This window comes from Solanum pennellii, chromosome 9 (genome assembly GCF_001406875.1).
Source record: "Solanum pennellii chromosome 9, SPENNV200".
NCBI classification, from domain to species: Eukaryota; Viridiplantae; Streptophyta; class Magnoliopsida; order Solanales; family Solanaceae; genus Solanum; species Solanum pennellii.
The window spans coordinates 63,326,422-63,343,699 of NC_028645.1; positions in this window are offsets into that span (position 1 = coordinate 63,326,422).

Below are 17,278 nucleotides of genomic sequence, written 5' to 3' on the forward strand. Positions count from 1 at the left end.
ATTTAGTCTCTTTATATCAGTGGTTTAATGAATATCACTAAAGAAGTTAAAATGAGATATTATCAATAAATATAGTCTAATAACTCCTAAAATGTGAACATAAATTGATCAAATGTTGACATGTATCATAATTAATTATAATACACAATTATAACTTGATCATGCATATATGATCACATCCAATTGACTTGTATTTGTGAGGGAGCATAACTCATATAATACTATATCCTTTACACTTATTTTCATCATAATGATTCGACTTATAATAATAAAAAAATCTTCAATTTTTGTGAAAAGGATCCAAATATATACTTTTACAATCTTATTTACCCAAAAAACAAGAAATTAAAAATTATCTAAATCCTAAAAGTTTCAAAGAATCTAATTTTAAGAAAAATATACTCAAAATTGGGACCTTATCTAGATTCGAACTCGTGACCTATCCACTATTCGTTTAAACTTTAATCATTCGCGCTGCAATAACATTCAGTCATAATTACGAAAGAAAATTTATTTACTCTCTTTATGTCAGTTGTTTAATGAATATCACAAGGAAATTGAAAATAAGATATTATCAATAAATATGGTTTAATAACCCTTAAAATATGAAGATAAATTGATCAAAGATTGACATATAGCATAACTAATTGTATAACACAATTATAACTTGATCATGCATATATCACAGTACGCGTGTTCATTGATAAAATATTAGACATTAATTTTTTAGGATAATTTTTTATTCTATTATTTTATTAATAAATGGTCTGTAATGATTTATATATAACCTTCTTTGAAATTGAAAAAAATATTATAACTATTTTTTTGTTCTCTTTGTTAATATTCATGTGTTTCTCTTTATGATAATCAAATTTTATTGCATTTATTTCATAGTTTAATTTATAGTTATATTTTGATAATGCTGATAGTGCTTTTTCTTGTTGATATGACTCGTAAATTAATTGATTATTTTTATTTAAATCAAATATTAACAAGACATCTTAATTTATCATCGTTAAATCTTTAATATTGTAAGAAAATAGTAAAATCGTTGGAAATAATTTATCATATTTATTTAAAATAATTAAATTCTTAGATAATGCGTAATGTGTTTTTTTTTTTGAAGGATCCTATATAGATGTAGCTTATCAAAATTTTATAGTATCATATATCTTTGAGAAATCCACAAAAATCAAATAACAAGAAAAAAAAAAGTTAAACTGATGAAAAATTTCACCTAGCTTGAAATTCAAGAATAAAAATATCGTATAAATTAACGAAAATAATATGCATTTATATAGGTATATATGGATGCTTTGCTTTTTTTTAATCATGAAATTAGTATCAAAACTTATCTAATTGTTTGTCAAGAACATTGATACTTTTTTCGTTAAGAAATCATAAATAAAATAATATTTTTATTAATTTACATTTAATTTTTAAAAATTTATAAATTTTATTTACGCTTACAAAAAGAAAAAAATGTTATAAGAAAATAAAAAAATTGTAGTTAATTGTATTTTTGTAAATTAACAAATAATTAATCTAACTATTTTAGTAATATAAATAATTAATTTCGAGATAAAAAATAATTTAAAAATGTTAGAAATAGAATGAATATTGTAGACACGTAATTTTGACCGAATTTAAGTTTTATACTCTTTTTAGAGCTTAAATATTTTTTAAATATAAAGTATATATTTTATTTAGTAAATTTATTTTAAAGGATTTGAAAACAACAAAAATAGAGTTACCCTTTAAGTTACATTTTTATTTTTTATTTTTTTTAATTTATTCAAAATTTAGCAAATAAATTATTGATTTTAATATTTTCTTAATTATATTTTTTATTTAGCTATTTTTTTAATTAATGCCAAAATAACTAGTTGTTATTATTATTATTATTATTATTATTATTATTTATTAACAATAAAAATTAATAATAATAACCTACCCATTACCCCACTTAACCACTATCCACTACCACATTCCCACATACCATTACACTACTCCCACCTCCCATGAAAAACCATCAAAAACTAATCCACAAACCCCCCCTATTATAAAAAAAAATTACATAACAAAAAAAAAAAAGGAGAGGAACGAAAGAATCAGAAAACAGAAAGGGAGAAGAGGAAAAAAAAAAGAAGAAAAAAAAAGAGAAAAGAAAAGGAAGAAAAGAGAATCATCAAAAAAAAAAAGAGAACAAGAGGAACGAGAAGAGCAAAAAGAAAACAAAAAGGGAAAGGAAAAGAAAAAAAAAGAAGAAACAACAAAGAAAACTTTTCATTTTTTTTTTTCTGAAGAACACACGCACAAAGAAAAACACAACTAAAAATAGTGGAGTACGAGGTTTCAAGTTCGTGGTTCCTAAATTCTTTCTTTTCGTGAAATAATTTCCACAAGAGGTAATACTTAATTTTATTTTGTATTGATTTTATGTCATGATAATGCGAGAATGGATTGCAATATATTGAAGTTGTTAAATTTCGCATGTGTTTAAACCATTAATATTTATTGATGTTATTATATGAAGTATGTTCAAATGTTCATATCAACTTTATGTTTAGATCCTTTGTATAGTAATATTTAGTGTGAAATTATTGTAACAACCCGTGATTTATTTTATATTTAAATAACCCATAGTTTATTTTATATTTAAGTAAAATTATTGTCCAAGTCATTTTAATTTTTAATATTTAGTTTATAATGATAACATGTGTAGCTATTATGTAAATATATTAATTTTAGTTAATAGAATTTTTGTTTAATGTTAGCGACGTAAAAAAAATCGAATAAAAATGGAAGAAGAAAAAAAAAAAATAATAATAATAATAATAATAAAAAGAAAAAGGAAAAGTTAAAAAATAAAATGTGAGAAAGAATATAATAAAAAAGGGGAAAAGAGAAAACACAAAAAAAAAATATAATAGAAAAAGAAGTATAAAAATAATATTAAAAAAAACATGCAATTGAAGAGGAAAGAAATTTTTTTTTTTGAAAGTTTCTTTGTCCAAATAGAAAAAAAAATTAAGTTGAATAATAAAAAAAAAATTAAACCTTGAAAGTATAAAAAATAATAATAATAACAATAAAATAATAATAATAGTAAAAGATGAGAAGGTAAAAAGAGAAAAAAAGAAACGTAAAAAATAGAATAAAAATAAAAATAATAATAATAACAAGAGAAAAAGTAAAATAAAGAATATCTTATTTTATTCTGCTTTGTTTGATTTAATTTATATGCGTATATATATTTTTAATTAAAGGACATAGATTAATAAAATAAGGTAGTTTTTAATATATTTAAATAAATTAAAGAATGAGGGTAAATACATTTGTTTTAACAATAGAATATTCAAAAAAATAGTTTAAGCCATAAAAGTCCATAAAGTGACCGTGTTACAACCACGGGACTCGAGGGATGCCTAATACCTTCCCCTCGATCAATAGAATTTCTTACCCGAACTGGTTCGCAGACCACACAAAGAGTCATTTCCTTTTGATTAGAAATTAAACAAAAAAGGTGACTTGGAACACCATAACTCAATTCCAAGTAGCGACTCTGAAAAAATTAAAATAATCCCTTAATTAATAACGTCACTTAAATTGGAAAAACCCTTACGCCGCTGCGCGGAAAAGGGGTGTGACATCTCTGGCGACTCCACTGGGGACTAGAATTCGAGCTTGTAAACATGGACTTCTACATGACTTTATTATTTATTTACATACTTATCGATTTGTGGATATTGTGTTTAATGGCATAATATGTTATTTGCTTGCTTATTTACCCTTTTGATAATATGTGAATTATCATATAACCATCATTCCTGGTGCATCCATCTGAGTCTTCTGAGATGCTTTATTCAGAGATGCAATTACGCTCCCGAGCCATGAGATACCAGAGATGCGGCAATGCTCCTGGGAAGGATTCTATAGTAACACATGTCTTAGGATGGGAAGGACTAACAGTGAGACCGGAAAGCCCTGCTACTGGTAAGTTGTCCCTTCTCGACTCGAGTAGTCTGATCGTTTTACGGCCAGTCTAGACACCTTCCCTAGTAGGATGTTTACATAGTAAAACAAGCCTCAACAATGACTATCCCTTATAGGATTCGATTTATCTGCATCATGCATAATGTTGAATTAATGGAGAGCTCGACACAGGGGTCGAGCCTGTCTAGGAGAAGTATCCCTACTTAAAACTATCATGTACATTATTTGTGTTACTTGTTGCATTATTGGGAAGACTATACAAATGTTGATCGGCTTTAGATGAATGAATTATAACGAAAAATTAATTATAACGAAAAATATAAAATTAAAGCTTTGACGTATTCCTTTTATTAAACACAATTTTCTCTATCAAAATTTATATTTCTTTTACAAATAGAAAAATCTATCATTACAATCAATTTTTTCTATATAAAAAAAAAGGTTGGAAATTTAATTTACAAAAAAATAAAATACAATCGAATATACTAATATTTTTTATTTTTTCTTTTTTGGAAAAATTTTGAGGGCTACTTATATATATTATTTTTTCCCTCATTCTTCCTTTAATAACCATATTTTTTTAAATAAATAAATAAATAAAAATAAAATAAAATAAAAATAAAAAAAATACTTTTTTTGTGTATGATTTTTACGTTATTCTTATTTAAAAAAATATATTTTATTAAGCCTAATTTGTCACTATCATAATATAGGAAAATATGCATCCATATGGAAAGGGAGATAAGAGACAAAGAGAGGATCAATCACCTCGATTCATGATATTGGATAAGGCCCCAACACTCTAGAAGACATGGTATGAAATTATGACTAACCATGGATGAGGAATGGTGTTCAAATGCTTGGGATTTCTACGAAGCCTTTTGTATGTTGAGCCACGACGGGATTTGATAGAAGCACTAGTGCATTTTTTGGACCCGTTAAGGAATGTATTCCGTTTTTCTGATTGTGAACTCACCCCCACCCTTGAGGAGATAGGGGCATTCATTGAAAAGGGTAAACATCTTCACAAAGGAGAGCCTATGATACCAAAACATATTAATTAGAGGAGGTTTCTAGAATTACTACATATAAATGAGAATGGTATAGGTGGTTGTCTCGATAATGGATGTGTTCCGTTAGAATTTTTGTACAAAAGATATGGCAAAAGTGATGGGTTCGAAGTGTATGGAAAGAAACTCCGTAATAATGGATGTCGTCTGACCTGGAAAGCACACAGTTATGATGCCTTCGTGGTGGCTTTTTTGGGGATCATGGTATTTCCAAAAAAGGGAGGAAAGATTAGCATGAACTTGGCTGCAGTCATTACAGCTTTTGAGAAAAAGCCTAATATCACTCTTGTACCAATGACATCTGTCGTGCTTTAACTATTTGCAAGGATGGAAAAGACTACTTTAAGGAATGCAATATGTTATTACAACTATGGATGATTGAACACATTCGTCATCACCCTTATGCAGTGGACTTTAAAGTAGAATGAAATGATTATATTGGAGGCCACAAAGAAAGAATCAAAGATCATAGTTTTCCGAAGGGTATTGAAGCTTGGAAGCAACACCTCAATCATTTGACTGCTGACAAGATTGTATGGAATTATCATTGGTTTCCGTCGGCCGAGGTGATATACATGTTTACTTTTTGATCATTCATCGTCCTAATGGGTCTTCGAGGTGCCCAACCTTACATGCCACTTAGAGTTATGCGACAACTTGGACGACGCCAGTTTCTACCATCTAATGAAGATATGCAGGAATTCATGTATGAGTTTCATCCCGAGATACCATTAAGGCAATCAGAGATATTTAAAATTTGGGGGAGATGCATGCTCTCAAGTCCCCACGATATGGTGAAGGATCGCACAAGAGGCGAGGTGGACCAAGCGTACTTAGAGTGGGTTCATGATCAGCCCCTTCCTAAGGTTATGCCAGAAGGTTCAATAAAAGGACCTATAGATCGAGAAGCAGAAATTGAGGTTAAGATTAAGCAAGCTCGCCTCAAAGTCGAAAGAAGCTATAAATATACTCTGGATATCCTAAGTAAAGACCTGAAAAACGCTAAAGAGGAGTTGTCCCAACGTGATGCGATATTTGAAGTTAGAGTTAGAAGACACCGCACTACCATTCTAACCTTACAAGAAGACTTGGGAATTGCCACAGGCGCTATGGAGCAGCAGGAAGAGGAGTATAAGAAAGAAAAGGCCCAGCTTATCTGCGCACAGTCTAGACTCCAAACTCAAGTTAAAGCCTCTATGGAACGGGAAAGAGAAATAGCAAGGCGTTTTTAGTGCTTATTAGGTAGACTGTGAGATTGAGAGAGGTCAAAGGATAGCCGAGCGATATGCACTCCACCTTCAAATTGAGGAGCTCCAAGAACAAAGGGAAAATTTGACGCATGAAGTCAATACTGCTCACCACTGGTTACAGAATTGTTATGACAATATGGATGAAGACAGAGACCGCATACTACAACTCAGGGATGAACTCAATAATGTTTATGCTAGATATTTACACCAGAACGATGAGAGGTTGGGCCGACAGGCCCGTGCTTTGGCCCCATATCTACCGAAAGCGTTAGCGAAGATTTATAAGGATCTTGGAGATAATTGAGATTAGAGGATTCAGTTTCTTTTCTAGTCTATTTTCTTAGTAGTGATTATTTCATTTTATTTTATTATTTGTTTTTTCTCTTTCTTTCTTTTTCGTTTTTGTTAGTTATTTCATTTAGAGTCTATCTAAGTCCTAGGTACTTTTGTTTTTTTTTTTTATGTTTTATCCAAATCATTGTTTTAAAAATATTTGAAAATGAATGAAAAAGATTTGCTTTTGGTCACCTTATGTGCATTGTCATGCAAAAAAAAGGTAATATCTTTCTCGAACTATGCAAGATCTGATTCATGGGTCAAACATGATACGTAGGCAACCCATGGGGTTCGATCCAAATTTTTTCTTTCTTCTTCTTTCTTCTCTCTCTGAAACAAAAAAGAAAAAAAATAAAAAATAAAAAAAAATAATAATGATAATCATAACAATAAAAAATAAATAAGTAAATAAATAAATAATAATAATAAAATAATAAATAAACTAAGGAAGAGAAGAATGCCTAGGTATGCCGGGGTGAAACATAAGGTCCTCCATATTAGAAGTATGTATGTGGATGCAATGTGCATAATTTCTTAACACTAATCGGTTTGTTATTCCATTCAGAGAGAGAGAGAGAGATAGAGAGAGAAAGAGAGAGAAATAAAGAGAGACATACTAGCTTAAAGGTAGTTGGTTTGTGGTTAAACTGGCATCGCATCCTTACAACACAAGATCGAAAGGGAAACAGAAAATGGCCCCCAAAGACGGAAATGAATCGGACAATGATGAGATACAAAACCAGACGACTTCACAAGAAACTGGGACAACAAAAGAGATAAAGGCGTTAAAACAACAAATGGCAGAGATGTAAGAGGATTGGATGAGTGGACAACCTCCACCATCTTCAATCCGAGACTATTTTAATACAAATATGTCTCCCCCTATCCAGGTGTCGACAAGCGATCCGATATATCCCCCTGGATTCGGCCCCTATGCTAACACATCCAATGTCGCTGGAACTTCTATGGTGAGCCCTTCGAATACACCTATGATAAGTAATCCGCTCTTTGTGTCAACTGCCCCGACTAACAGCGTCTCGCAACCAACGATGGTCCCAAGTCCAACAGCGATCCTCCGCCAAAAGTTCGGTGTGATCACAGTTACATTCTTGAAGAGGCCGTTAAAATTCCGAGCTCTCATCCCCACATTCATCAATATAGTTCCCCTGTCAAAATTGAGAAGATGGTCAAGACTGAGGAACATGAAGAAATGACTAAGAAAATGAAGAGTTTGGAACAGAGTATAAGAGATATGCAAGGACTAGGAGGCCATAAAGGCATCTCGTTCAGTGATTTGTGTATGTTTCCTCACGTCCATTTGCCTGCTGGTTTTAAAACTCCAAAGTTTGAAAAATAATATGGTCACGGAGACCCCATAGCTCATCTAAAGAGATATTGCAACCAATTGAGGGGTACAGAGGGAAAAAAAGAGTTACTTATGGCCTATTTTGGGGAAAGCTTAGGAGGGATTGCATCTGAATGGTTCATAGATCAGGATATCACCAACTGGCACACATGGGATGATTTGGCTCGATGTTTTGTACAACAATTCCAATATAATATTGACATTGTGCCAGATCGCTCCTCGTTAGCCAACACGAGGAAAAAGACCACGAAAATTTTTTGTGAATATGCTATCAGATGGAGGGAACAAGCTGCTAGGGTTAAACCACCGATGAAAGAGTCAGAGATGATTGACGTTTTTCTCCAGGAGCAAGAACCTGATTACTTTCACTATCTGCATTCTGCCGTCGGGAAGACATTCGCTGAAGTTATTACGGTAGGGGAAATGGTGGAAAATGGCATCAAGTCTGGAAAGATTGTAAGTCAAGCTGCCTTAAAAGCCACAACACAAGTGCTTCAAAATAGTTTTGGAAATATTGGACGGAAGAAGTGAAGGGAGGATATGGCCACTATTGTATCAGCGCCTAGGACTCATGTCCAAGATAATTCCCCACAACACTATTTTCCTTCCCAAGCTCCACAATATTCTGTCCCGTACACTCCATATCATGTTTTTAATGCACAACCAATTGCACCCCCTTCTTATCCACAATGGCGTGCACCAACTCCACAAAATCATCCACCACCCCCACAAGTTCATCAAAATACTGCTAGAATTCCTTTCCGTCCTCGACCACAATACAAAAAGGGAAATGACGTTAAAGATGAGTTTACTCCTATTGGGGAGTCGTATGCTCGCTTGTTCCAAAAATTAATGACGTTTAATGTTTTGAGTCCTATCGAGAGAAAGATGTCGAATCCTCCCCCAAGAAATTTGGATTATTCTCAACATTGTGCATATTGTTCTAATGCCCCAGGGCACAACATAGAGAGATGTTGGTATTTGAAAAGGTCCATTCAGGATTTGATCGATTCTAATCGAATTATAGTTGAAAGTCCGAGTGGACCCAACATCAATCAAAATCCATTGCCGAGGCATACTAAAACAAACATGCTAGAAATGATGAAGGGTCATGAAGAGTTTTCATCTCTGTATAAGTCGATCCTTAAGGTTGGAACTGGCATTGAGAAGTCGGCAAATGTTGTTGATTTAACAAAAATGATGCCTTTAGGGGCAGAAAGTAGGTTAGAAAAGTTGAGTCCATCAAACACACCCATCTTAACTGTGAAATGAGCCCTTGAAGATGTTTGGGCAAGTCCGAGTAAGGCAAAATCGTTTATCCCAAAAAGGCCAAACAAGTCTATCTTGATCGTGCAAGGGGCCCATATTCCTCGTGTGATTATCAGGCCAGTATCCCAACTCCAATGACTAACCCCAAAGTTGTTCCTTGGAATTATGAGCCTACTATCGTGACATACAAGGGAAAATAAATAGATGAAGTAGGAGGAATAACCCGTTCAGGAAGATGTTATGTCCCGATGTAATTAAGGAAAACTAAAAATGACCAAATACAAATAAGGAGTCCGGTCACTAAAGGAGAGGCAGAGGAATTCCTAAGGAAGATGAAACTATCAGATTACTCCGTGGTGGAATAATTAAGAAAAACTCCAGCCTAAATCTCTTTGTTGTCTTTGCTAATACATTCTGATGAACATCGTAAGGCTGTAATGAAAATTTTGAATGAAGCACATGTTCCTAGTAAAGTTACAGTGAGTCAGTTAGAGAAGATTGCTGGGAGAATATTTGAGGTAAACCGCATCACCTTTTCAGATGATGAACTACCCAAAGAAGGTACAGGACATAACCAAGGCTTACATATCACTGTAAAGTATGAGCTTTCGTATGTCACTCGAGTTCTAATTGATGGAGGATCTGGAGCAAATATTTGTCCTTTATCAGCTCTACAGAAATTGAATGTTAGTGCTGAAAGGGTCCGACCCAACAATGCATGTGTTAGAGCTTTTGATGGGTCAAAAACAGATGTTATTGGTGAGATAGAGCTCGTACTAACCATAGGGCCTGTGGATTTCGCTGTGAATTTTCAAGTGTTGGATATCAACGCGTCCTACAATCTATTGTTGGGGAGGCCATGGGTGCATAGGGCTGGAGCAGTCCCCTCAACGTTGCATCAAATAATTAAGTTTGAATACGACCGACAAGAGGTGATTGTTCATGGTGAGGGGGATTTGTCAATCTACAAAGACTCTTCCTCCCCTTTTGTCAAGGCGAATAATGAGAATGAGGCACTGGTTTATCAAGCTTTTGATGTAGGGTTATTGAGCATGTCCCCGAAGGGAGTGTCATTTCAAAACCAAAGATGCCCTTTGCGTCTGTAATGGAGGTGAATGAATTGCTGAAACATGGGTTTGATCCGGGTAAAGGCTTAGGAATCTGCTTGCAAGGGAGAGCTTATCCAGTGAGTCTACGAAAGAGCATCGGTACTTTTGGCTTAGGCTGCCAACCTAGAGTCGAGGAAAAAACGAAGGCAAAGAAGCAGAAGAGAGATGTATGGTCACTTACCAAGCCTATACAATCAATCTACAAATCTTTCATCAAAGCCCGCGCAACAGAATATTATAAATCATCTTTTCCAGAGCCAGTGATGAAATTAAGCGAAGAAATGATCAACTATTTTCAGGATTTATTTGTCGAGGTTGATATGGTGGAACTCGGAGAAGGAACTAGCGAAAGAGATGTGCAATTCATTGGTCCTGATGACAAGCTAAACAATTGGGAGGCCACCCCTCTCCCCGTTAAAGACGAGTCTTGGTAGTCTGTCTTGTTTTTTCTTTTGTCGTCCGATTCATTCAAGGATTATAATTCGGATTTTATCTTGTCGTTTTATTTCGAACTCTCTATTTCCCTTTTCAATAGGATGTAATTGCATCTTTATTTCAGTCTAATATATTTGTTCGTTTTCTTTTATACAGTTCTTTCTATGCCGATTCTAGTGATATGACATGCATGCAGAATTTTTTGCCAAGTCTTAATATCCAATCTAATCTTCGACCTAATATTGAAATAATAAGTCAAGAAATTGAATATAATGAAGACAGAGTATTTGAAGAAGTAAGGAGGGATTTCAATCATTTTGAAAATAAGTCAAATCCAAACATGAGTGAAACTGAGACGATAAATTTGGGGGATCAGGAAATTATTAAGGAGACTAAGATAAGTGTACATGTTCGACATCAAAAGGACGATATAATCCAGGCCCCACTTGATTACAAAGATGTTTTTGCGTCATCTTATGATGACATGCCTGGATTAAGCACTGACATGGTTGTTCACAAGTTGCCAATTGATCCTAATTTTCCTCTGATAAAGCAGAAGTTGAGAAAACTCAAAACCGACATGAGTGTAATAATTAAAGGGGAGATCACAAAACAACTTGAGGTCAAAGTCATTCAAGTCGCTCAATATCCTTCTGGGTTAGCAAATATCGTACTCGTCCCTAAGAAAGACAGCAAAGTACGAATGTGTGTTGATTATCGTGATTTGAATAAGGCAAGTCCAAAAGATGATTTTCCTTTGCCTAATATCCATATTTTATTAGATAATTGTGCTAAACATGAGGTTGCATCTTTTGTGGATTGTTATGCGGGTTACCATCAGATTATTATGGATGATGAAGATGCAGAAAAAACATCTTTTATCACTCCATGGGGTACATATTGTTATCATGTTATGCCTTTTGGATTAAAAAATGCAGGGGCAACTTATATGAGAGCAATGACAACCATGTTTCACGATATGATGCATAGAGAAATCAAAGTTTATGTGGATGATGTTATCATTAAATCTAAAAAACAGTCAAATCATGTGAAAGACTTAAGGAGATTTTTCGAAAGGCTCCGCAGGTATAATCTCAAGCTTAATCCTGCAAAATGTGTATTTGGAGTACCATCGGGGAAGCTTTTGGGGTTTATAGTCAGTCGAAGAGGTATCGAGTTGGATCCTTCAAAAATAAAAGCAATTCAAGAATTGCCACCTCCAAAGAACAAAACTGAGGTTATGAGCCTTCTAGGAAGGTTAAACTACATCAGCAGATTCATTGCTCAACTCACAACAACTTGTGAGCCTATCTTTAAGTTGTTGAAAAAGAATGCCACAGTCGAGTGGACCGAAGAATGTCGAGAAGCTTTTGAAAGAATTAAGAACTACCTATCGAATCCCCCTGTGTTGGTTCCTCCCGAGCCGGGAAGACCTTTGATATTGTATATGTCAGTACTAGATAATTCTTTTGGTTGTGTACTGGGTCAGCATGATGACACTGGGAAGAAAGAGCGGACCATTTATTACCTCAGCAAGAAGTTTACCATTTACGAAGCGAAGTACACCCTTCTTGAAAGAACGTGTTGTGCCGTAACTTGGGTAGCACAGAAGTTGAAACATTATCTTTCGTCTTACACTACTTATCTCATCTCTCGTATGGATCCGTTGAAATATATTTTCAAAAGCCCATGCCCACAAGCAGGCTTGCGAAATGGCAAATATTGCTCACAGAGTTTGACATTATCTATATAACGCGGACCGCAATGAAAGCTCAAGCATTGGCAGATCATTTGGCAGAGAACCCTATTGATGAAGAATATGAACCACTTAAAACTTATTTTCCAGATGAAGAGATATATTGTATCGATGAAGTTATTCACGATAAAAATCAATGTTGGAAGTTATTCTTTGATGGTGCCTCTAACAGGAAAGGAGTTGGAATAGGAGTTGTTCATATGTCTGAATCAGGGGAATATTACCCTATATCAGCCCAACTTAGATTCTATTGTACTAATAATATGTCTGAGTATGAAGCGTGCATTTTTGGTCTGAGGTTAGCTGTTGACATGGGCATCCAAGAATTGTTAGTGTTAGGAGACTCAGACTTACTAGTTCATCAAATTCAAGGAGAATGGGAAACTCGAGACCCAAAGCTCATACTATATTAACATTGTTTACAAGGTCTTTGTCAACAATTCGTGTCGATAAAGTTTAGACACATTCCCAGAGTGCACAATGAGATTGCAGATGCATTGGCCATTTTATCTTCGATGCTCCAACACCCTGATGACGCTCATATCGACCCTTTATACATTTAAATTCGTGATCAACATGCTTATTGCAACATGATTGAGGAGGAATTTGATGGTAAGCCTTGGTTTCATGATATCAAAACATATCTTCAGTCTGGAGAATGTCCGTCGGATGTAACTAGTAATCAAAAAAGGACTATTCGACGACTAGCAAGGGGTTTTTTCTTAAGCGGAGGCATACTGTACAAGAAGACACCCGATTTAGGTCTTCTAAGGTGTGTAAATGCTCAAGAGGCTTCCACAATCATGATTGAAGTACACTCAGGAGTTTGTGGACCTCATATGAATGGATATGTTCTAGCCAAGAAGATACTTCGAGCAGGATATTATTGGCTCACCATGGAGCGGGATTCCATACGATTTGTTCGTAAATGTCATGAATGTCAAATACACGGTGATTTGATACATTCTCCCCCTTCTGAGTTGCATGCAATGTCTGCTCCACGGCCTTTCGTGGCATGGGGAATGGATGTGATTGGACCGATAGAACCAAAAGCATCGAATGGTCACAGGTTCATCTTGGTAGCCATTGATTATTTTACAAAGTGGGTGGAAGCAGTAACTTTCAAGTCAGTGACCAAGAAGGTCGTGGTGGATTTCATCCAATCCAACATTATCTGCCGGTTTGGTATTCCAAAGGTGATTATAACTGATAACGCCGCAAATCTCAACAGCCACTTAATGCAAGAGGTATGCTACCGATTTAAGATTGAGCATCGAAATTCGACTCCGTATCGCCCAAATGCAAACGGGGCTGTAGAAGCTGCTAACAAAAATATAAAAAAGATACTTCGTAAGATGGTGCAAAGTTCTCAACAATGGCATGAAAAGTTGACTTTTGCTTTTTTGGGATATCGCACTACATTCCGTACGTCAGTGGGCGCTACCCCATATTCACTGGTATACGGGCTGAGGCAGTTATACCTGCAGAGATTGAGATACCATCTTTACGAATTATTGTGGAGGCTGAAATTGATGATGATAAATGGATCAAAACTCGGTTAGAGCAATTAAGTTTGATTGATGAAAAGCGTCTGACATCAGTATGTCATGGACAATTATATCAGAAAAGAATTGCACGGGCATACAAAAAAAAAGGTGCGTCCCAGACATTTTGAAGAGGGTCAATTAGTGTTGAGACGCATTTTGCCACATCATGCCGAAATCAAAGGCAAATTTTCTCCAAATTGGAGAGGACCATTCGTTGTTAAAAGGGTATTACCCAATGCTGCTCTTTACTTAACACATATAGAAGGCAAAGTGACAGAAACGGTCGTCAATGCTGATGCTGTGAAAAGATATTACATATGATTTGAGTTTCGACATTAGAAACCCTTATGTTTGGGCTCGACATTTAAAGGGTTGATTCAATGAAATCTCATGGTTATGCTGTTTCCTTGACTTTTCAAAAAAAATAAAAAAATTACCTGAACTACGTTCGACTTGATTCTTGTTTCGGCAAGATACGTAGGCAGCCCTAATGTTGGGTTCGGTTCAACAAATACAAAACCAAAAATTCATATTGTAGTATACTGGGGCAAAAGTCGTTTGTTTATTCATTTGGTCTCTCATCTCAAAGTTCAAAATTAACCCCATCATCTAAAGTCAATAAAAAAAAAGTCTTTGCATCAACCCTTGATATGTCGAGAGTAAGTTGGTTAAGGATAGGTAAAAATCCTGAATGGGCACCATAAGACAAATGTGAGTAGAAAGAAATAAAAATGAGAGAGTCTTATTGGTGAAAACCCTAAGTGGGCACCGTAAGGCGAAAAGAGTTGAATATAAGAGAGTCTTATTGGTGAAAATTCTGACATGCATCATAAGGCGGACGTGAGCTGGAGCAATTAACATGATAGAGTTTTAGCGTAAAGACTTTCGTGAATATCACAAAGTGATTATTTATGGCTTCATTAAGTGTCGGGATTCCACATCAAGATTGAATGATCAATAATGGTTGATAATAGATTGGATAGCCAAGTCTGGAAATCAATTCAAATTGCATGGCATGATCAGTAGACTCGGCTCCCACACTCAGATAAGTTTTTCTTTCTTCTTCTTACTTAAAAAAAATAGTCTTCATCGAATCTTTTCTTTTATTCTCGTCTAGTTCGTAACTTTCTTATACTTTTCGTCACTTTTTTTTGGTATGTATTTGAGTCGAGTCTTTGTCAAAAAACAAGGAAGGAATTTCAAGACTCGCTACCAAGTCTCTAAATGGTACTAGGCGAAGCATCAGGCTACTGAGTTATAATCTGTCTTCAAGTGTTGAATTTGAAAATTCTCTGATTCTATGAAGGCTAAACAATGAGTGTTGTGAGATAAAGACATTGAATTTAGGTCCCAAAATAAGCAAATTTGGATGCAAGTACAATCAATCAATAAGAAGTATTGACCGTTGGAAACAACCAAAGCGTCACAAGTGTTTGAGCCACCCTTGTCGAAAGATGGAACCACAAACCAACCACCACCTTTTCAAACTCACGAATTTTCTTTGTTGAAGCAGGGACACAAGTCGTTTCAAGATTGAAGATTCGAGGAACCTAGATGTTCAACCTAGTCTACAGCGAGCGAAATGGAAACCCTACAATGAAGACTTGTGAAATATTATATGAAAGTTGGCTAATATATATCAAAATAGCAATTACCTGAATGTTGGAATATTTATTTTATTTATTATTATTATTATTATTATTATTATTTTTCTCCTTGAAGGAACTGCCAAATAATGAAGATAGCATTCACAATGTTTCGTTGGTATTATTAGTTTGTTGAAAATTTTATTAGCAAGACCCTCCTGGATAATAGGACTAGCAGGAACCCTCCTGGATAATGGGATTAGCAGGACCCTCCTGGATAATGGGACTAGCAGGACCCTCCTGAATAATGGGATTAGATTACTTTCTCATAGGATAAACACTTCCTAGTCTAAATTTTTTGTTTTATTTTCTCCTAAAATAAACACTTCCTAGTCGGAGTTTATGTTTTATATTTATATTTGCTAATAACTCACAAAAATTTTCCTAGTGAAAACTGGGGCAAAATTTTTATTTATTTTTTGTTTGTGGTGGTTTTCAGGTTTCCTCAAGCGAGACATGGATTTGAAATTCAAGAACAAAGTTTCAATTTTTTTTAGAATAATCAATTCCATGATGGTTATAATTAGTTTCTTCAATGCATGTAGCAGTCTGACTTCCTCACATCTTTTGCTAGTCAACTTTTTATCAAGAAAACACGCAGCTATTCAAGAGCACTTTTCAAATTGTCATTTTGAAGAATGTCAAAAGTTCCGCTTAAGTGGCAAGTTCAGCCTCCATTCCAATTCTAGGTTAAGATATTCACCCAAAAATCAAGGTGATATCTTAAAGTCAAAATTCAAGTGAAGATTCAAGAAAAGCTGCATGGATAGAAGTTTGTACATTTGTTTTTCTTTTCACTATTAGCTTTCAATTTTATATTTTTTTAAGAGTCGCGATCTAGAGCCTCGATGAAACCTCACTTAACTCCAACTCATCACCTCATCTCCTTGAACTACACGTGACCTGATTCCCTTATAACCTGGGATATGTAGGTTGTCCAAAACAAGGACTCGGTCGCATAAATTTTGGTCTTTCAAATAAGAGTTCGGTCAAAACTTGTCACTTTGTCTACTTCTTTGTCTGAAAACTCTTCGTGTTTTCAGTCAAAGAGGGGCAAACTGTAGACACGTAATTTTGATCGAATTTAAGTTTATACCCTTTTTAGAGCTTAAATATTTTTTAAATATAAAGTAGATATTTTATTTAGTAGATTTATTTTAAAGGATTTGAAAACAACAAAAATAGAGTTACCCTTTAAGTTACATTTTTATTTTTTATTTATTTTTAATTTATTCAAAATTTAGCAAATAAATTATTGATTTTAATATTTTCTTAATTATATTTTTGATTTAGCTATTTCATATTTTTTTTATTAATGCCAAAATAACTAGTTATTATTATTATTATTATTATTATTTATTAACAATAAAAATGAATAATAATAACCTACCCATTACCCCATTTAACCACTATCCACTACCACATTCCCACATACCATTACACTATCCCCACCTCCCATGAAAAACCATCAAAAACTAACCCACAACCCCCCCCCCCC